At 34.4% G+C, this 23,364-nt stretch overlaps 1 protein-coding gene across 9 annotated transcripts in view; it reads left to right on the forward strand.

Moving 5' to 3' along the window:
• LOC149425221 (uncharacterized) overlaps positions 1–23,364 on the forward strand; it is a 205,546-nt gene that overhangs the window by 91,530 nt on the left and 90,652 nt on the right. For all 9 annotated transcript variants that reach the window (XM_089650023.1, XM_089650063.1, XM_089650041.1 and 6 more), the window contains exon 3: positions 19,492–19,708. The gene's annotated coding sequence lies outside the window, so the exon portion shown is untranslated. The remainder of the gene's footprint in view (positions 1–19,491; positions 19,709–23,364) is intronic.

Here is a 23,364-nt window from a genome sequence, read left to right on the forward strand (position 1 = left end):
AAAATGCCGAGTCAAAGCCGGTAAGGTTTCGATAAAACCCAGTGATGAATACGTAAGAAAGCACATGATATGCATGAAGAACAGTGACAAAAATGTAGATGAAGATTTAAATGCCGAGTCAAAGCCGGTAAGGTTTCGATAAAACCCAGTGATGAATACGTAAGATAGCACATGATATGCATGAAGAACAGTGACAAAAATGTAGATGAAGATTTAAATGCCGAGTCAAAGCCGGTAAGGTTTCGATAAAACCCAGTGGTGAATGCGAAAGAGAGCACATGATATGCATGAAGAACAGTGACAAAAAGTAAGACAAAAATGTAGATGAAGAATAAAATGCCGAGTCAAAGCCGGTAAGGTTTCGTTCAAGAATTGAGTCTTATCACAGATTTTTTTTTACATAACGTCTGTCAAAAAATCGTAGACTTAAAAATTCAATGCTTTGACAAGGAGACAAGGAGAATGGTAACCATAATATAATTAGTAATGTTGATCGAGGAACAGAAATTCATTATTTTGAAGTCTACGGGAAGGGATGTTGAACTGAATGAGGTGTAACAAAGAAAATGATTCAATAATACTGTAGATAATTTAAAAAAATGCAAAATACATCTGCGTCTTTTCTAAAGAAGAGAGATTAAAGTTTGTTCAATTTCATCACATGAGTACTCGCCTCTTTTAAGTCCTAACCTCCAAGCAATTCCTCGCAAGACGCGATGTAGTACGGATTCGATATGATTAATGTGGAGAGCATAGAAAGGAGACCAAATAGCATAGGTTGTAAATATCTTGAGGATCTCTCATTACCGTTAGCAAAAACGTGCATGAGAAAATTTGGTAGTATCGTTAATCAAAATATGTTAAAATGAGGCGGGGCTAAATGGGCTCTTTGGAGTACGCCAGACGTCACATCATCATTAGAACATTCATAATTATTTATTTTAACCCTTTTTATTCTACATACAAATATTTTCACTGACGTAGAAATTGGACGTAAAAAGTAATAGATGTTATAATAATATATATTCGTAAAATAGCAAAAACACAAATAAACCTTTAAAACAACAACAATGAACTTGTTGCAGCAATAACAAAAAGGTGAAAAATACAGCCAATGGAACAATAATAGCCTGATATTGTAAGCTATTTCATCCAGGAAGCCGCATTTCAAATATTTAAACAATTAGATAACGACATATCCGTTTTTTGTCCATACATATTTTTTTAAATACTTGATGCCTTCTTTAAACGAGTATTATTTTTCGATTTCCCCGTTACCCACACTCAGCTTTGTACCATTGTATCTCTGGTAATATTGTATTCTCTGTCATGTTAGCAGAATGGGTTCTGTCAGTTGCATGTTTGTACATTGTAACCCAGCACTCTTAACTTAGGCGGAGTCAATTAAAAGTGGTTCGCCGTTGTGAGTTTAAATTAACCCGTTTTACGAACGGCGTCTCTTGCTCATCTCGCCGAGGCGAATGTTTCAATTATTTGCCGGCTGCGAGTTTGCGTTCGCCGACTTTGAGCTTTGCTAAAGTCAGATAAATAATATTGTGTGACTGAAGCCAGTGCCTTATTTACTTGTAATTAAATATTTCTATGAAGATAATTCTATATGTAATATAATGTATCTGCTTCTGGTTTATACTGAGAGTAACAACAACAGTAGCATTGTAGTTGGCAACAGTAGCATTCTATTAAGATGCTGTCTTTAATATCTATGTTTGGCTGTGATGCGTACGTGATGTGAATAAATCCAACTAGAACTTTGATAAATTATCTTAGTTATATTATGCTGGCTTCTACGGTTTATGGAGGAACTAGATTTTTCTACTCGGCTTTGTTCGAGATTTCAACACGAAAGATTTTGGAACAGACGGTATGATTTAAGGCGATGCCATACGTAGTAATGCAAAATCATGTGTTTTTGGTTTGATAATTTGGTCGCCTAGAAATGTTTCAGATGCTTTAATTAAATACTGCGAGTAGAATACATCTTGACCTTTGAAATAATCGAGTATTTTTTTATATAATTCTTTTTATAAGCCCAGAAAAAAATAATGTATAGGCCTATGAAAACTGCTTTAAAGTTCAAAATCTCCTACTTACGAACCCATTTTCGGTTATGATTTTATTGTATATTGTTGCAAATTAAGTTATTTATAAAATTATCGAAAAAAAATTTAAAGATTTATGCCTGAACATCCACAAAATAAAATAAAAGGAACTTTTTGGCCATGTTTTTTTACTTGCATAAATCAAAACAGGCGGATGGTGTTAAGCTGGAATTTAAACCTTATCGCCATCTACGTAAGGGTTGTTATTGATAGCGGCTCAATTTTAAATATTACACGACGTAATGCATTACCTTAAAATGAATTGATTGGTTGCTTATATTCTTTTCTTGCCGCGCGACCTTAAGAGCTTTTATTGCGTTTAGAGTGTTTTATTTCGCTTCTAAAAAAGGCTACTTTGAAAGGTATATGGCCTGCTTTTTATATTTAATTGTTTATTTATTTATTGCATCTCACTATACATAAAACACTTTTTTTTCACAAAAAAATCAACCTCACTAGGACTAAGCCTGTATCGAGGTTAACAATTTACATTTGAGTGAAATAAACAGTAATCACAAACTTAAATTAATTCTACATACCAACACAAAATATTTCAAAATTAAAGAAAAAATATGTATTTAGATGTGTTACCAGATGGGTAATTTGACAGTATATTGTAACAATATTTGAACCATAACTAATCATTAATCATTATTCAAAAGAAGAAACAAAGTAGATAATAAAGACAGATAGGGTGACATTCAGTTTTTAGCAAATGGGACTTATATCAAATCTTATTATTTAAGAAAGGACAAGGATGAAAATATTGCGACAATCGTCTGTCAATGCAAAAATCTTAATTAACCCTAAAAAATAATTAAATAATTTTAATATAAATCATTTCTGATTTTTTTAAAATAATGATTGAACTTTGTGTTATTTAGATTCAAATAATTCTTCATTTCTAAACTGCACGAAAAGGTATTTTTGAGAGTATCAAAATGGCACTATATATATTTTTAAATTGAGCAATTAATTTTCTTTTCAAATCATTTTTGACATCTTTGGGCACGAACTTGCATCAAGCTTACTTTATACTGCAGGCACCACATACGAAAATTTCAAGGCAGAAAGTTCGTTAAATGGAGTTTACTGAAGAAAGAAAGGCTGCAGGAAATGTATATTATTCTTTTAAGTATATTTGAACTTGAAAAGCTCCGTGAAAAGCAGAGAAAAAGCAGAAGACAAACAGATGAAAAGCAGAGTTGGGCTTACTATCTTAAAATGTTTATTTTTCTGTTAACACTGTGGATATTTGATCTAAAATGCGCATAAATTCATAATTTTGTAAGAAATTTGTATAAAAGGTATTTAAATCTTTTTATTTAGTTTAATTATTTTAAATAAATTATGTTATGTAACCATTTTTATTATATGAAAAAAAAATCTTTATCGACAGTATTCTTCATATTAGGGAAATACACGCCGGAGGTGGGTTCCAAGTGATGTGTTTATACATAGTTTTGGAGTTCTTTTCGGGACCCACAAAAACACTTTCTGCTTTATTATACATATAATAATTGTAATTCATTACAAAAATGCCATACGTGAAATACCAAAACATTCGCTTTTCTTCTCCGTATCTACGTCTCTGATATACTGACAGTAACTTGAATTTTATGTTAAACAGAGCATATTATTAGGGTTATTTTATGCCATTTGTTCCCGACATGAATTGGCATTTCCAACATGAAACCATCCAACTTTCAGCTACAAATTACAATTAAATTATACAAACCGAATCATTGATACTTGCAACACGACATTACAGATTCAGTATAAAGTGGGTTAACTACCCCGACGCAAGGTAGAGCTCTAAGGGTTGGAGTGTTTGCCCTTACCGGGGCACTCCCCTCATCAGCCCTCTCCCCCTCCCTCCTGCCCGGAAGGATTGGGGGGCCGCAGGCCGGGGTATGGGTGCTTTGTTGTCTTGTTTTGGCCTTTGGGAAATTAATGCGACCGTCAAGGAAATATTGCTATTTATACCAATTTAATTCGCGGGGTCCGGGTACCTGCTAATCCCTCAGATATGTTTCAATTATAAAGGGAATTTAAAAAAACAAAAACCTCGGCCACTTAATTTGAATTTATGGTCATGTTTTGGGTTACAAAAAAATCTCCGCATTTTTGAGATTTCTAGTAAAAAATTATGAGTAAAATTTACTTACGAAAATGATGATCCAACAAATTCGGTATTTAATAGAACAGACTGAAACAGGAATTCATATTTTACACGGTTAAAATTGTATTTCTCATTCGCTCTCGCGACTGACAAATAATGATAATAATATATAGTTATTTTCTACAATAAATATAATGTTAATTGTTTTATGCTTTCAAAATTGGCATTCTTTAATCTTTTACTTTGATCAGTATAAACGAGCTGGATCCTTTATTGTGACAATATAGCGGTAGACGACCCCAATGTTTGAAAGGTATTACCTACCTAATTTGGGGAAGTTTTGAATGCGACGAGCGAATGGTTGTGGCTTTGAATTCGTTGTTCAGCGTAATACCAATGTGTAGGTGAACTCATTAGCTAACTGTTAACGTAATAAACACTCTTGTTTATTTTCACGAAACTACAACGAGCGCTAGTTTCGTTTGCAAAATTTCATTTCAGTTACACGATTCCAAGCCTACCTAAGGGTCAACTGGTAAATATCAACAACACAACAGAATCAGGATCTTCGCAAAAATACCGTGGAAATAAAAATATTTTTGTGACCTATTTATTGTTAGCTCCGAGAATGTGCTTTTCCTTATTGTCCTCCTCCTTTGACTCCCCTCCCCGCTATCGGCGGTACCTTCACCTTACAAGGGAGATATTATACCTATATACAAGAGACTAGCTAACGTGTCACATCTTTCGTACGCTTTGTACTGAGCTCCGGAAAGTACTACTGACTACATACAACCACATAGCCATACTGTTGGGTATTGTGTGGACCTCTTCCCTTCAGTGGATGGCAGCGGATACACCATAACAGAGAGCCCTTTGGAGTCTCGCTCCCCGTGTACATATGTTTCCAGTTCTGTGTCCTGTGGGAGAAGTTTGCCTCTCAGGCAGCACTTACCCGGGCATATAATAGATACACCACAAAATATTTGCTTTGTGTAATAAATTGTACTTACTTGCGAATTTCACTTATACCCAATATCTTACAATGAAATATGACACCGATATGCTCACGTGTTTAAATTAACCAACCCCGTGCGCTCGTTAAATTCGTAAATACCGCTCGCTGTTAGCTTTTGTTTTTGCCGATATTTCAGCTTATTGAAAATAGCAACGGAGAAAAGGTAAAAAATGCCCGAAACTCGAAAGTTTCGCTTCATTCCAGTTTCGCTTAACGCGGTGTAAACAGGTTTCACCGCAAGTAAGAGTTGCTTGCACCCATACCTCTTCCGAACTCCGCCAGCGACCAGACGCATTCTTTTTGCAAAGCCGATAATTTAACCCTTCGCGAGGTTTGCCTTCTTTCGGTATTCGGCGCTCAAAACTCACCGAGTCGGACAACCTCCATATTTTACTGTTGTTCTAATTTATACTTTTCTCATAACTGCTTCAAACGCTCCCTCTCTCAACGTTGAAGATGTTTGGGTTTCAGTTATGATATACAATTTCCGAAATCGTTGAGTATATTCGCGATTAAATACGATAACGTTCAAACTCTGTTAAGAAATAAGTAGGTTCATGTCTGTCGGGTTTCCACCTTCACCCATCATCAGTTCGGTAGGTACTGCAACAGTGGGAATATGGAATAGTCGTGTGGTTGTCACCTGGCATAATACATATCACATCTCTTCCACGCCTTCAACAATCCCATTATTTAGCAATTTATCTCCTTCTATCTTTCTTCTGACACACTATTATCGGAAATTCTCTTCCTAGGCGGGATACCTTCCTTTTTCCTACGCCCACTTCCCCTCCCCCGGAACACGAAGTAAAAAGGAATATGTAAACGCAATGAGGGAGTCCCCTGTTTTTATGGTTTAACGCAGTAAACCCGAGCTAACCACGTATCGAAACGGAGGACCTTATAAATATGTTATTGAGATCCAGACGTCATTTCATTTACGATGAAAATTTATTTTTATTGTCCTTTTCCATCCCCTATATCTACCAAGAAAATCGATATATTACAATGAAATAAATGATGCTGAGAATCTCATTCGAATGTCCGGTACTAAGAGCAGTCGCCTAAAACACTAGATCCAGAAGTTCTTCCGAAACCCTTTTTCCCCTTTGCGTTACACATAAAAATATTTATTATTTTGGTTAAGGTATACCTGAGTGTATTAAACTGTTATATTTTGCCTTCGTTAGAAGTCAACTTCAGTACAATACTCCCGTCGGAACTCACCTTCCAATATTGACGTACAAGCTATTGAAAGAATACAAAATAAATTCTTACATTTTCAAAGTTTTAAAATGGGTATTCAAGCAATTTTGTTGAACTACAACACTTTTTTTAAATAGCATAAATATGCTTAAATTGTTGGACAGAAGGATTTTCACTGACTCGGTATTTTTATATAAAATTCTAAATGCATTTGACAGTCCGGTATTACTTGCTTTCGGATTCCACCACGTAATACTAGAAATTACCATTTATTTCATTGCAGAAATTCTGGGACTAACCACCATATGTATTCCTTATTGCCCTGAATACTAATCGAGGTACATAATTATACCGAGTCAGTGGACATCTTCTTTATTTGAACCACTACTGAATGTATTCCTACTCTGATTATTTTTTAACGTTTAGCAATAAAACTTTTGCTGATCGCAAGCCAGACGGATATTTTATCTCAGTGGGCAATTCGCAGCTTTCTTTGCGGATGGTTTGTGGGCAAGAAACTTCACGAAATCGATACAAATCGGGAACACGAGTCGCGGCTCGCTGAGAAAGGTAACACGAGGGGAACCTTTGTCTCACGACGCCTATTAAATTAATATGCCCGTAAGGAGGTTACTGGGTTGTCTATAGTCGAACAATGTACTTACCAACTCTTGGTATATGTGTACCACTGATAGCTCCGATGTAACATTTCTTTAAACGCACAAACGATTTTTTCTTTCGCATAAAAGTTTTACCAGAAGGAGGGGTGAATAAAGCTCTCAGCGGTAGGATAACGGGAAATTCTTTAGCTAACATTAAAATCCGCTGTTTAATCCATTGTATCTTCTCCCTATTCTGAATGAGGTACGTACCTACTAGAGAAAAAAAATCTAGAAGAATAACTCAGTTGGTACTGAATACTGCATCTACGAGTTACATATTGTTTGTGGACATTCATACAGCTAGTAGTTATGTGAACACTTTCGCTTAATTTTACTACATTACTCCGACTTGACGACAGCACGCAACGCTCATGCGCTCTGGCGGGATAAAAATGAACTATCAAACACGGCTACCATCCTGGCAGAACCGGACACGAAACAAACTAACAAATTTATGGAGAGACAACATGCAAAGGGGCCGAGTCGAAACAGGACTTGGCTACGCTCGGTCAATAAATAAATATACTTGTAAAAACCATTTAATGTATTCAATTATATGAGGGCTTCGCCTCGCTCTGGCGTCATAGATAACCGCCCGGAATGCTATTGCAGACGATATTGACTAGTATGTGACGTAATCAGAAAAAATATTCTCGGAAGATTTTTAACAATTTATACATGTGTTTCAGGCTAATAATTATTGTATATAATAATTTCTTATCCTTTGTGTTTTGCATATAAACCTTGTCTAGCAAACACAAGTTTATCTCTAAAAAAATTAAAAACTTTAAAAGTTTATTTTATTTATAAAAAAATAGTAGTATTTAAGTTTGACAGTAAAAAAATGTTGCATATTATTATTTATTACTGTTTGGGAATCCTCATTGACCATTATTGTAAGAGTGGCTACAGCGCATCAACATTCATACCAAACCAAATTTCAGGTAATCTATACCTACACGTTTCGCGCTCGTGTAAATAAGTTTTCAGTCCCACTTTGAAGTACCTACTTGTCCTACCCGCCCCGAACTGTGTTATTGCGAATGAAAACATATCGAGAATTTTGAGCAAACCGCCTTAGGCGATCAATAACACACACTCCGTCACTTCTTCGTGCCAGAGGCACTCTGAATGGAGAAAGGAGAAGGAATGCAGTCACTCGTACTACATAAATAATTCAGCATTGACAAAAAATGCCGTCTGATCAATGATACGTCATTCGCGTAAGTTCTACGGATGAAATAAAATTTGTTAGATGATTTTTTTGAGCAGAATACGAAAGTAAACATTTTCTCTAGCTGGATGACTTCCGTGGCATAGCTGATCTCCCTCTCTGATCCTAGAGGTTGTGAATTCAAATCTCGGTGTTGTGGCAACAAATGGCTTTCGGTCATTTGACACAAATCAACAAAAATACTAATTTCAGTTATGTCTGTCTTTAACTCTGGTTCAATGAACCCTAGAACTTTGGGATTTGCTTTGAATTGAAGTGTAATTTTCGAATATATACAGAGCAGTTTACGTGAAAAATCACCTAAAGGGCGTTGTACATAATGTATTTAGTAATAAATAGGCTTATGACTAGTATTCATAATAACAAGTGACTTATGTCTAATGCCACATATACATACGCTGCCGAACTAAACCTCAACTTTTAGGAAAGGAACAAAGTAACTGCAAATGATGCGCAACGCCACTTGCAGTTGCTTCGTTCCTTTCTCGTATATCACGGCTTATACGAAGATGTATAAGACTTATATCTAGTAATTTACAACTAAGACTAATTAATAAGTTAACTGGCTTAAAACTTGTGACTTTCATCTAAAACTCATATCTAGTGACTTACGAATAAGGCTCATCACTACTGTCTTCAATCTAGTGACTTTCATCTAAGACTTGCATCTAGTGATTTAATGACATATATATTTACAACCGCGGCTTAAAGTTAAAGACTTACAACTAACGTACTTACATTTAAAAATATTTATTTTGGGTTTTACCCGTGTTGTCAGTGATAAGTCAATAATTAAAAATCAAAATACCAAACAACACTCTGTAGGTACAGGTGCTAACAGGTAACATAGTAACATATAAACTACTACAGGTAACGTAGAAGATACATCTATAAAGCACCTACTTTTACTTACCTATAACATAAAACTTTTAACTAGATTTCTTTCATATAAATTTCTACCGCATTTCTTTGAGTTCCTATACAGAGTACTTACCTCTATATTAATGTAATATTTTTTTACCAGAAAATTATTGTAATAATGAATTATATATTTGAAATGCATACCTATTTCGTTAGTTTAAATTTCGTAGGGTTAATCTTGATAAGTAAAGTTGGATTATGTGATTTTTCAATGGTCTGCGTCTTTTGGTTAACAAACAGTTATCCATCCTTCTACAATTATAATATCCCAGGAGGTTAAATATAATACGGGCAATTTAGTTTCTCATTCCAGAGTAGAAGACACTCGAAGCATCGCCCTGATGACCACAGTATGAATCTAAATATCGTTTGAAATGGCGTTAACTATGCTGAAGACACTAGATTTGCGTAGCCATGTACTAACCTTTCAAACTTCCATCAACTTCACAACATTCCTTGAAATTGAGAGACCGTACCTTTACTGTCTTGGGGCCATCAATAAGTAAACGTATACTCTTGCGGTCTATCACACAAAAAATAAAATTCTCCCATTTATCTGGGACTGTAATTTTTTAAATTATTTTATTTATTTATATCAATTTGGGAGGCAACACCCGGCCATGGGTCATCGCAAGTGGTTCGCTACGTTTGGTGACTTAGCAAGAGTGCCCGGGTTAGTGGGGTGAGGGTTGTCTTGGTCCTGGCGGCGGATTCGTCTGCCCACCTACTGCGCATTGGGTCGGACCGGGAGAGACTGGTTGAGGGAGACCTTTTGACCTCTCCAGCCGGACTCTCTCAACTCATTGCCTTGTACCGCAGTGGGAGGTATGGATTTGATGTAAAAAAAGAAAACATACAAGTTTTTGTACAAAGCTTTTATGTGCTTTTCGACAACCACCACCACATGCTCGTATTTGAAATTTGTGTATATTATTAAATTAAAAACAAGAGTATGAAAACAACACATAAATGACCCAAATGATTGTATCAAATTACAAGTGATTTATATATATATATAGAGAGGGGATAACTATATATATACAAATGTGTCAGATTAACCAGTTATTTTTAAATAGTTCAAAGTGTCACCACGTCATATTCTCAAGGAATGACAAAAAATTGTACATCAGGATCCTTTAAATGAAACCAAAATTATAACCAGCTCCAATACGCGCGATCTTTATGTGATTCTCAATATAAGTTACAATATACATGTCATATTTACCTCAGAAAGATAATCTACGTCCGCTGGACTTTAAATTTTTATGTCTCTTTTTGATTACAACACGTAGCGTCTTGTTTGTGTCTCAGTCAATTCAGTCGTTGCGTCGGTTGGAACTAACGTGAGACGGCTGGATCGCAACCGTAAGTACTCTAGATACCTAGATATGGCTACGAAATACGTCCGCGAGACGTATTACTATCTTGTCAAACTTTCGCGAGACAGGTATTTTGTGTAATAAATTAGTATAATAATGTAACTATAATATTTTAGTAATATAAAAAGACTGGTAAACATTTATTGGTAGTAAATTGCCAAAAAGTAACAAACATAGACTAATAGTTTTATAAAATGGTCCTTATAGAATAAAAAGATTTTTTATGTTTAGAGGTAAACTTTTCTAATTAATTAAAATAATAAAAAAATAAGGGTTTAATTTATTACAATGATACATAATCTAATGAATAAAACCTAAAATATACTAAAAAGTACATACATATATCATAACTTATACTGATGTCGTTACATACGTCTCTGGGACGATTATTCTTCTAGGGTTAATCAGATCACAAATAAAGCAGCTAAAATGCTTGGTTTCATAATAAGAAAAAAAGATTTCACAAACATTATCAAACAACTTTACGAGGCATACGAATTCTTCTTACATTAAAAAAATAATACTTCAATATTATATGAAGGTAAAATAATAATATAATGTCAAGAGCCTTAAAATGATGGACTTGTTTCTGTCTCTAGGTACACAGAGACAAAGCGTGAAAGTTTTTCTGTTTGAATAAAATATGTATATGCAGTGTATATTTGGTTTTCCCAACCTCGTGTCTCCATTAATCTTGTTCCTGATATATTCTCGTATTGTTTTTGTGTTCGAAATGCGGTCTGGCTCACTTGTGGCTGTGCGGTACCGGAGCGTAGGGAGGAATTCCGCCCCTCCCCCCACCCACGCTACACCCAACCGCCCCGGTGGGTGGTGCTCGTCATCTCGCATTACAAGCGACGGCGGTATTAAATTAACCTAAAGCCGGAAGGTATTGGGGGTTAAGTGTGCTTAAACGCTTCCCAGATGTATTTGACGTGTAATTTTACACCATTCATCCACGAATAATCTTAAAAGCGATTTATCTTTTGTGACTGGCTGTGCTCCTTATTATTGCTTCTCAAGGGCTCTCGAGAAGTTAATAAGGTGTTTATATAATATGCCTTTTCTTGCCTTCTTTTTATCTGACAAATAATAACCTAACCCTACTTGTTAAAATTAAAATACAAACATGTAACGATGAATTTGATTGATAACCCCCTTTCAAATGTGTCTGTCCCCCGTTCTTTATCTACGAACCAATATTTGAATGATATTATTAGGTGTGTTTAAACAGGACAAAATTTCCGCGAGATAAGCCACGTATTACGGGAAAGGAACAAAGCAACCGCGAGCGGCGTTTGCGGTTGCTTCGTTCCTTTCCTTCGTTCCTTTTCTATAATTCGCGGCTCGGCTCGCGGAAATTTCGTCCTGTTTATATGTAGCATTAGATTTTGCGGTGGCAGAAACGGTAACGTTACATTTTATTTATAGAACTTCCGTAGTTCTCGAGTTTTAGGTACACTGGGCTAAGTATTTTTTCATGTAAAAAGCAATCGGTCGCATTGAACAATCATTTCTGTTAGTTAGATTTCAATATTATTAGCGTAAATTCGCAATTAAAACTCTCCCGGGACTCGTTCGATTGAGAGAGGGATGCTTTTGTGAAAATGATTTCTACGCTGTAACTTTTCCTTACTTTAATTTCTCGGAGTGTTTTGGATCAATTTCTTTAAAACTTCATCGTCTTTGATATTAATATTTTGGTTTGGTAAGTCAATTTCATAATATTCTGGCGTTCTTTTCATCCGCTTTCTTTTGGCTTTGGCAGTCGGCGGGTTTAGAAAAAACACCTGGTCTGGCCTGGACACCCTCCTAAAGTCTTCTTGTCCATCAGGAGATGATTTCCCTGACTCTATGGGTGTGTGTTTGGTCAGTTCGTTGCTCTCTCCGACGTCTAGTCTTCTGTTTTCCCTCGGTTATGTGAGCCCGAGCAGTGAGATCACGTTTCTACGATATTGGCGCCAACTTGATTGTATCTCAAAAGATATTATTTCGAATGTAATCTAATTTTGTGACGCCTCTGAAGAAAAGAAAAATGGCCATAGATTATACTTTTTGTAATCCACAATAATCTCTACAGATAATCCAGTCATTACTTGCAGTTGTTAGACGTGGTGCCTGACACAAAATAATGAGACCAAGCTTACAGTGTTTGAGCGTGAAATCTTTGGACCTAGGTACACTGGAAGATGGATCTTACATTATAAAGATGAGTTGAAAACTTAAATAGATGATGAGACCACTGTGAGGTTATGGAACAGTCCCAAGGTTTCGAAGGTTCCAAGGTTCTGTACGTCTCAAGATTCTGTAAGTCACTGCGATGGGCTAGTCACATGGAGAGAATGCCAGACGCTAAAAGTGATGGTCGGGGTGCTCCAGTGGAAGTGACCCTCAGGCATCCAGTAGAGTAGACCAAGGAAGAGGTTGATAGACTGCGTGGAGGATTGGAGCAGGACAGGAAGGACGAAGGACTGTAGGCGAATGACGATGGACCAAATCCAGCGGAGAACATTTGTAGAGCAGGCCAAATCCAATTTCAGATAAAATTTTCGTTTTAAGTTGAATCAAAGTAGAAACAAATTTTCAAGAAGTTTTTATAACGAACATATAATTTGAATAGCTAAAGCTGGAACATGCAACTAAAACAATGAAACTTGACGTTTTCATGACGTTCCAAATACTGAAACGATTGCCTCAGAAAGGTTTTGAAATTGCTTTCACTCTAATACCCAATTTCGGTCGGCTATAAAAACCTGAAATAGTATTTCTCATTTACGCCTTTTTGTGCTACTACGTGGCGTACTAAAGCTTCAACGACGCAAACTTTTCCTCCAACACTGCACTCGCCCGCACCTCAACGGGTCGGTGTCAACGAGTAGGGCGCTACGCCTCTACGCCGCTCAATAGCCCGTACGTCGTAGCTCGGAGCTCTCCGTGGAGCTACAGCTAGACTATTATGTAGACGAAGTTATAGAAGCAGGTTACTGACTTTTCAAACATTTATTGCATGACTGGCACGATATTGATTTATTCTATCGTTGCTTTGTATTTAAATCTATTATTTTCGTTTAATTGTGTTTTATTTTGTATACATTATTCTGCTACATTAACGCAACGGTAGGAAATCGGGGTTTATAAATATGTTTTTTTTTAGGTACAGATATGTGTAAACATTTTGACATAGTATTAGTACACGGATAAAACTTACCGATATGAAATATTGTTAATATATTATGTTATGAAGAAGCCGGAACACGTGTTCTTAAGAATTATAATATTTTCGCATCTCGTCCATTATTATATGAATTTATTTGGAAGAGGCCACCTGCGTGAACACGTGTTAAGATATATTCTGAATGACTAATATTTTATCAGGAAATGGTCATGCAGTCACATTTTTATCAGTATCCTGATGAAAAAGCCGTACCTACTCATTTTTCTCCGTGTAGTTAAATCTGTAGAAATATTAGTTTGTGATGTTTAATATTAAGTCTATTCAAAATATTGAAAAAATCATTATTTTATCTTATGAAAAATACTTCTTTTAAAAGTATTAGCGGAAAAAGTATTAAATTAATAGTTTCTTTTTGGTTAGCTTTTACACGTAACCATAATCATTTATTTTAAGATGCTCTTGTTTAAGAGGGATACGAAAACCAAAAATATATTTTTTCTTTCAACTCCCAAAATAATAATCAAGCAAATCGAATCGTGAAGATTATTTGTGTCGTCTGCGCGAGGTAAGGAATTATAAAATAATATATAAATTATCAATTATTATCCCACAAATTATACTACAATACTCAATTTATCCTCCATAATATTTTTTCTTCTTTCCAAATACAACAATTGGTATGGATTTTAATTTCGTAATTAGTTTTTACTTTGTAACCATAACCTTAATGTTACATAAATCTTTAATTTAAAATATGTTAATTATTTCACCAAATATATTATTATATTACTATACCATTATTTTTTCGCAAATGCACACTCCTCTTCCATCCACAAGCAAATGATTTTAATGGAAGAGTAGTATAAATAGAAAACAGAAGCTATGTAAAACCTGAATTGTAATATTATGTTCAAAAGTTTATTTAAAAAAATAAATAATGGAGTCGCCGTTCAGTGGGTCCCTGCAATATGTAGGAAGCGCCCGGCAGGATCGCCTTATGTTATATATAATAACACACTTCACTCACAAAATCCAATTCGAGGAAATGGATTTTTTTTAAACAGCTATATCTTTTAAAATAATACATACATTTATCGAGATTTTCTATACATTTGTCAGCACACTCCTATATTTTTTTTATTTGAAAATAAAGCCTATTTTTGTAGAAGACTCCATAAACTGAAGTTAAAGTCAATGTTTAGCCATTTAGTGATGTTTTATTTGTAAAAAATGTATGTATTTTAATTTTTTTTTCATTTTCACACAAAACAAACCAAAACTTCCGCATCTCCGATGCGACAAGTGGAAGGATGTGTTATTCGTTCTATGGGTTTATGTACAGTTTCCTTTTGATAAAATATTCTTTCACACAAAGGATAAAAAGGTGTGGAGTTGGTTCAAATTCTTTAAATACATATACATATAGTTGGAAGTTGGAACCCTTACGAAGAGATTGATATAAAATTATCGGATAGCAATGCCTTTCTCTCCATCCAAATAGGACTGGCGTACGAGGTTAAACTACCCTTTCCGCCGGAAGTATTAATATTATTTTTTTTTAAAGGCAATTTTTCCCGGATTACAAATATCCTGAAAATATTTGAAAATCTAACACTACATATGAGCTAGAACAAGCTTCAATGTATACATAGCATAGCATATTTTTGGTATTTATAACCTATACCGATTTGTAGTATGGATTAATCTAAATAGTGATTTCACTTATAGCTTCACCTTAAATCGATGTCGCCAAAATTGCAAGTGTTTGGCAATCTCCACAGGGAAATGATTTATTATTTTATCTTTTCCGATTTTATTTCCGGGTTAAATCTTCCCCATAGGAAAAACTAAACCCTTCCACACACTTTTCCACAAATGATCATCTAGTGAATCAACATTATGCAAGTGCATTATATAAGCAAAATAAATACAAAACAATACAAGAACAACACGTCAACTCACTAGAGATCAAATGGGAAAATAATTCACCGACTCCAGATACTTTCATATCAGAGGGTTCGGCTCGGTAGAACTCCTAACAGGGCCTATAAATCCTACTGATCCCTCATCATAAATATTTAAAAAATCTTTCGTTTTCCTACATGTATTTAAAATGACTGATTTGTTCATTTTTAAATATATAAATTTTTTGATAGATCTAATAACTGGATCTAACGTCTAAATTTTCAATGAGAGAGCTAGGTATAATGCCAGTAGCCGAAATAACGAATGGTAATATTTTTATAGTCTGAGAATGCCAAATTCTTTTTATCTCATTTCTTAAATCTGTGTATTTACTTTTTTTGTATTGTTATTATGTGTTTATTTTTTTAATATTAAGTTCTACAATTACTTTCACTTTTATTATTGCGACAGCTGTTTCGACTTTCAAGGCCAATAAAGTAGTCATGCCACATTGGGACGACTATGATTTTACGATATTTATTTTATTTTATTTTTATTTTATTTGTATGATTCTATTTATCCCCATCCTATTTTTATTTGTACGATTCTTAAAATGATTAATTAATATTTTCGTTAAAACCGATCTATTTAAAAAATGAATTATGTGTGGAACTTACCTTTAATATTGTAGCTATTTATTAATTGTTTTATAATGACTTGAATACTATTAAAGTCAATTGCTCTCCGTTATTATTTATTACCCGGTTATGAAAATGAAAGTTTTTAGTTAATCCCTGAAATAAAAATAGGGTAGGGGTAAATAAATCGTATAAATAAGTCGTCTCAATGTTGCATAATCTCAGTTTGTCAAAGGAAACTGCTGTCACAATAATAAAAAAAATATATTTAATAGTAAATCAGATTTACTTATAATTAAAAATATACAAATGTAATAATTCTCTTGATACTTAAAACAATAACATTAATTTTCATAATAATATTTCTTCTGCTATTTGGTTTGGGTGAGTACATCCTAAAATTACTTCTACAAGGACTTGTTTTGTGTTTTGTTTTCTGACGGGTTTAAAATTATGTTATGAAATCAATTTTTGTTGAAAAAAAATCGAAAACCTCAAATACAGGTACACTGTTGATTAATTTCCTTTTCATTCAGATTGATGGTATCAAAATAATTATAAAGTATAATTTTAGGTGCTTCTTATATTGGATTTTGGCAAATTTTGACGTGTTGTAAGGAATTATCATTGAATAGAGAGTTCCAGGAAGTGCCCTAATAATACTGAGAGAAAAAAAAACAAATAAATTACTTACTGGGATCGCATACTTTCACTCTTTTCTTGCCATTGCGCATCCCTTGTTAGACAGATACTAGAATAGCTTCATCTCCTATGTTATTTTTTTAAACTACATTGTTAAATTCCAATTGTCCAGTATCTTATGTAATAAGTCAGTATACGCTCATGTTAAGCAAATAAAACTTCAGGCGTATGGCCATTATCCCCATAAGCACTCTTTACTGCCTCACGTTTCATTATTTTTTCGTAGTTCTTCACGAAATTTCTTTTATATCAATTCAATCACACCAACATGTGTTTCCATGCAATCATAAAGTCACCCTTAAAGATTAATACTCGACTATTTTGAATAAGAAATGAGCCGTAAAGAAACCCTCGGTCAGTTATGGCACTTGGCAGTGATTGCCGCGTGGTCCGCCCTTAAGTGCCGTTCTCTCTCTGACCACAACTGCTTTATGAGGCCTTTCGTGTTAACGTTTATGGGCCTGACGCAAATATGGGACCGCTGGATCGATTTTATGTGCCGTGTCGTGGGACCGATTGGATTCCCGTCAAACTGAACTGCCTTAATCTGGTTTTAATTTTGATTAGTCAGCTTTGTTTTCTTTTGTATTATGTGGAACACTGCGTTTTTGGTAACGATTTGAAGCCGTTCTCTGTTGTCACCGTGATAATAACATCGTTTACGATCTCCGTAACGTAATAGTCTAGGCATTTGGGTCGGGTTGTTACGGGATCGATGATATAGATTTGTTTTACGTGCATGTATGGGCGCTGCCAGATTTTAACGATGTGAATATATAAATATGAACTAGGTTTGCTACCTGTTTTCGTTTGAACTAGTTTTCCCATTAGACTATCTTTTATTTCTTAGAACTATTGAAAAATATGGTCATAACAGCCTTAATTTTTAAGAGTTAAATACACATTTAAATTGTTCAGACAGTAAAATCTGCACACCATTGTGTTTTTTTTTCGAATTAACTGTTCTGAAATTGCTGTTTATCCATTGAATTTTCGTGATTTGTTTTTCACCCTTCCATCGGATTGTATCAGAAATCAGCTACATAATAGTTTGACACCACTGATACGTTTCATAATATACTTTAGAGTAGCTTCAGTAATTTGTAGCAATATTTTTTTCACTATAATATTATTTGCCGGAGTTCAAACAAAAATTTATACAAAAAATGCTGAAGAATAATGTATCCACATATGTCACTGTAACTTGCACATACAAAATATCAACAGTTTCCACTTTCACAGTCGACGGCAATTTAAATTAACAAAATGTAAAAATATGCTAAAAATAAAATAAAATTAATAATTAAAAATAAATAAATAAAAATGATAACAACTAACAATTTGTAGGCTTTTTAAGACAGTTAAAATACAGTTAAATTAAAATAAAAACTATAGCAGACTTAAGGTCATGCGATGACCAGTGTTTTTTGATATAGTGTCCTCTGTGTGCAGTTTTATCTTTTATAAGCATAAACTTTTTAATATACGTGTGTTTGTCGGAAGTGACTTGCCAGGTAAGTATGTTTTGATATCTTTTCTAAATAACAAATGTAGATCCTAGGAAATAAATTGTACAGCGCCCTTGAGGTGATTTTTCACAAAAACGGCGCTCTACAAATTATCCAATTATTATTATTATTATTATTAGTTTACCATATTTTTCTTATTTGCTTACATAGTACTCACATACTCACATTCTCACCATTATATATATTTATACTTTTTTATTCTTTTTAAATTCCTCTATATTTCAACCTTTTGATATATTCTTTCAAATTATTTTAATGTCTTTTGCAAAAACACTAACTCGCACATATTAAATATCAACAGTTTATTTTTTCTTATTAGTACTTTCATTGATTTCGTAAATTGAATGTATATATATATTTTTAATTATATACTTCTTGCATTCTCTTAAACTCTAAACTCCTTATTTTTTCATATTGTATATCTACTTTTCATATTTCTTTTAATTTCATACTTGATATATTCTTTTAATGTATTTTATATATAATCTACCACCACAACACAAGCATGTGCCTAGCTTGGTGGTGTAAACATTCTTAATTACTGTAATAAACAAAGCATTGAATAAAGAAAAATAATTTAAATATATATGTTTGGGGTCATTTGTGCAAGAGTGGTGTAATCATTTTTTACAAATAGAAATTATATATGGAATAGGGTGCTATCTGAATCACGTATTCTCACTGCACCCGGTTTATGTTGATTACTTACCGAGCCATAAAGGAACCGGTTTAGCCACGAAATAACACCCTAAACCATTAAAAAATATAAAGGTATTGTTAGAGTTTAAAAAAACAATGCTTTTAACTCCTATTCAATATTGGGTTCAGACCACTTTTGCGAGAGTGGTCTAATTAACATATTATCCCTCTTTGTTTCCAGGTGATGTTGAATTCGAACTAAGTGACAAGTGGCCAGCAGTGTCTCCTGTGCACGAGAGCGCGCGTCGCACCCCCAGAGTGGCCGTGCAGCGCGCCGGCCCCGCCCTGCTGGAGGGAGGCGGGCGCGGGAGGGCACCCGCGCAGCTCACGGCGCCCCCGCAGGGCCCCGCGCCCCCCCGCGTCAAAGACCGTCCCCCCGGCGCAAGGGACCCCTATCTGTAAGTCGATACAAACACTACCAAAACTACAGACAAACAAACATCGTAGCGTCAGTGACGTCAATAACGCCACGGTATTCTTATAAATTATTTATAAATATCGGTTTATAAGCACTAAAAGGCCTAAATATTTACTACAGGTAACATTAGCAACTTTGCAATATCCTAGAGTCAGTAAGGTAATTAAAGCCGCATTCTCATTACTAACACGACTAGATAACGGCTTATGTGCATTTAAAATAAAAAATGCGAGATGCGCAATCAAATAAGAAAATGTTAAATCTTGTGAAAAATTGTCAATACCGTACCAACATTGCATCCAAATATTGTGGCGTACAGTATTGGCCTTGATCGTGGCGTGAGTGACGTCATTAAAGAGTCTTCTTACAAATGCTGGATAACGGATTATGAGCGTTAAAAACTCAAAAATATTTTACAAGATTTGCCATAAAATGCCTAAATATGCAGAAAAAACAAGCAAAAGTAAAATATATACATCGACACTGGCTACATTACAACGCAACAGTCTCTCTTAAATGACTACATAACGGATTTAATGAATTAAAAATGGTGAAAATATGCAAGCTGTATTTTTAAAAGCTTATATTTGAGTACAAACAAAATATATTTTTTTTATAAATACCCCTTTGTTGAGCAGATTACCAGCTTTAGCAAAGCTCGTCTATGCATCACCCAGCTTGTGCGCCTGAACTTTGTTGTGGCTGGGTCACTCTTACTCAGTTTCATTGTTAGTGCCAAGTTATTTCTACGCCAAATAGTCTTAAATATGTATAACCTGTTAACTAAAAATGTGCCGATAAATATGCCTGCAATCCGATGTCTATTCGTTACTCATTCCGGATCCGTTGCTTAAATTATATACTTAAATTAGTACAAAATATAAACAACACGATATTATACTAAACCCACATGGTCTGAACCAATCTACGGTAACTTAACCAAACATGGGATTTTTGTTTGTTCTACCGCTATCTCAACTAAAATTTTCCTTCTGCACCGGCTCACAGACGGGATGACGTAATTACTAAACTGCTCTACGTTTGCAGACGTGTAATACTTTCAATACGAAAACCGGTCGTTTTAAGACTCGTTTACGGAATCGAATGATTTGCTAGCTATTTTATTTCCATTATCCTACAAAATGTGTCTCTTCAAGACTCAGATTCTCTCCTTCCTTTCCTTAAAAACATCTTCCATACAACACAAAAATATGACTCATGTGAAATATTAAAAAAGTAAGAAAATCATATCAAAATTCAAAAAAATATTTATTGCACAAAAATACAGAGTACCTACAAAGAGTATAGCTTATAGTTTACATCCTATTTCTTACGGCTAACCGAACAAATACACATTATATTACATAACCCAACAATTTCATGTTAACAAATAATAAATAAAAAAAACAGAGGCATTTAATTTATGTAAGGTATTCATTTAAGGTGTAGTGACATTTGTTTAAAAGAAATGTTTTTAGTGATGATTTAAATTTAAGTCGGTTACTTGTTTGATGTTGCGTGGAAGTTTGTTATATAATTAAGAGTACCCATCAGACAAACCAGACAAAATCACACATCCCTCAATGTAACACTAACTCAAAACAAAATGCTTTTATTCACCGTGCTTCATACAATTTTAATACTTCATACAGTGAATTAGACTTATTTAACTCAGCACCCCACAATTTCAAACCTAAAATCAATAAATAATTATATTATCATTATTATTTTTTTATTAATACAAATACGTACATGCTACACATTACACAGACTAGATCCATCCCATACCCCTCCCTTCCGCCATCCCATCCCTATAGGCTAATGTAACTTTTTTTCTTGCATAAATATTATATATATTCACTAAATAATTAAAATACCTAAGTGAAAACCTATTATTGGTTAAATAATTAACACTTACTACACCATACCTTATAATAATTATTACTGTTGGTTTTCCAAATAAATAAATAAAAAAATAGTAAAAAAAAAAATACTTTAATGGCCATGTAGTGTTATCTTTACCCTCTCTTTTGAAAGTTGCACATTGGTAATTCCATACGGCTAACAAACAACCCCGTCAATACAAAGACGAAAGAGTTTTCTAGAATCTGGAATTCTTATTGTCGAAACATAAGGTCAAAAGTAATACATCACAATGGCTTTGCGAAACCCTATTTTCCATCGATTGTGGTTCATAATTAATATAATTATTAAGATTGGACTCCTGGCGTCATTCTAATGACGGGGCTACACCATGCACTCGTGCAATGACGTCGTCAGCCACCGTCTGTACTATTTACATGTGAGTACAACCATTATTTTGAAATGCGTATCACAGCAACGACTATTATCATCGATCAAACTGAACGAATTTCGAATTAAAATTTGACTTTTCGCTAAACTAGGATTGTCAAATTTTATTCTGCATAGTAAGTATTTCGCGGAAGTCAAAAATTGACATTTTAATTAAATGCATTCCATAATGTTAAATAAAACATGGTAATATCACAAACTTGCAATGTTCCTTAATTTGTTAACACTAATTATGACAACAAATTGTCTTTTGGAATTGATTGATCGCTCAGTTATATGTTGGTGAAAACCTGTATTTTTTACAAGCATTTATTTGATCACGTAATTATTGGCGAAAGCGTCACCTAGAGCTGTACCTACTTCTAAAGTATTTTTTCGAATCGTCTATTTTTAATAAAAGAGACCACGTGAATCGGACGCAAATTTATTTTGTAATTATTTATAACAACAACTAACCGTTATTACAGCTATTGATTGTGTTATTATTATATGGAAGAGCTTTTTACCATCTTCATAGCGAAATGGGATCATGTTTTCAACTGGAGTTTTATAAGAGTTACCGGAAACTTGATGGGGTAATTTGTAACGTTTTTTTATATTTCTGTTTTCACACCGTTTCTCGTTCAGAAGAATGTATTTTTCGGAGAGTGAACAGCAAGCCCCTATTATTCTAGCTACAATCTTTTGCGGGTGATTAAAATTATAAAAAAATAATTGCTCGCGTCTGCCGGTCTTAATAGAATTTTGTGTAATTTAAAGTTATAATTTAATTAAATCCGAGATTTAAATTATTTTGTATACTCCTCTTAATTTCCGTTTTTTTGTTTTCCAAAGATCGTAAAAAATATTTTTTTTTTATTTCCTTTCACGGCGGCGGCTTTAGAGCTCGCCCGGCATTGTGTAGCTGTACTATATTTTTCGCGACGGCAGTTTCCCGGAAACTCGGCCAAATACCGACGTGAGAGACAGAAAAGGTCGCGGTGATATTTACATGCAAATTCGGTTTTAAAATCCACGTCGACAATGCGCCCCGCATCGCCCCACATCACTCCTAGTCGAGCTTAATGAAGAGATTCCGCGTGTTGAAAGCTATGACATTTTAACTTTACACTTTCTGTCATTTAGCTATATGAGCGTTTATCCAACTCCCATGGCACTAACACTAACGCCAGGGACGAGTAGTTGTGTAGTGTAGTGTATCGCAAAACATCCCCGTGAAAAGATTCAAAACAGAAAAATTGTTCAAGGCTGCACCGTCGCTGAATGTCGAATGACTATTCCTGTCTCCCTTTGCTTCCCCCAGGCCGTGTTGCTGACTAACCG

Source organism: Hesperophylax consimilis, chromosome 3 (genome assembly GCF_061612785.1).
Source record: "Hesperophylax consimilis isolate HC1 chromosome 3, BYU_Hcon_1.0, whole genome shotgun sequence".
Lineage (NCBI taxonomy): Eukaryota > Metazoa > Arthropoda > Insecta > Trichoptera > Limnephilidae > Hesperophylax > Hesperophylax consimilis.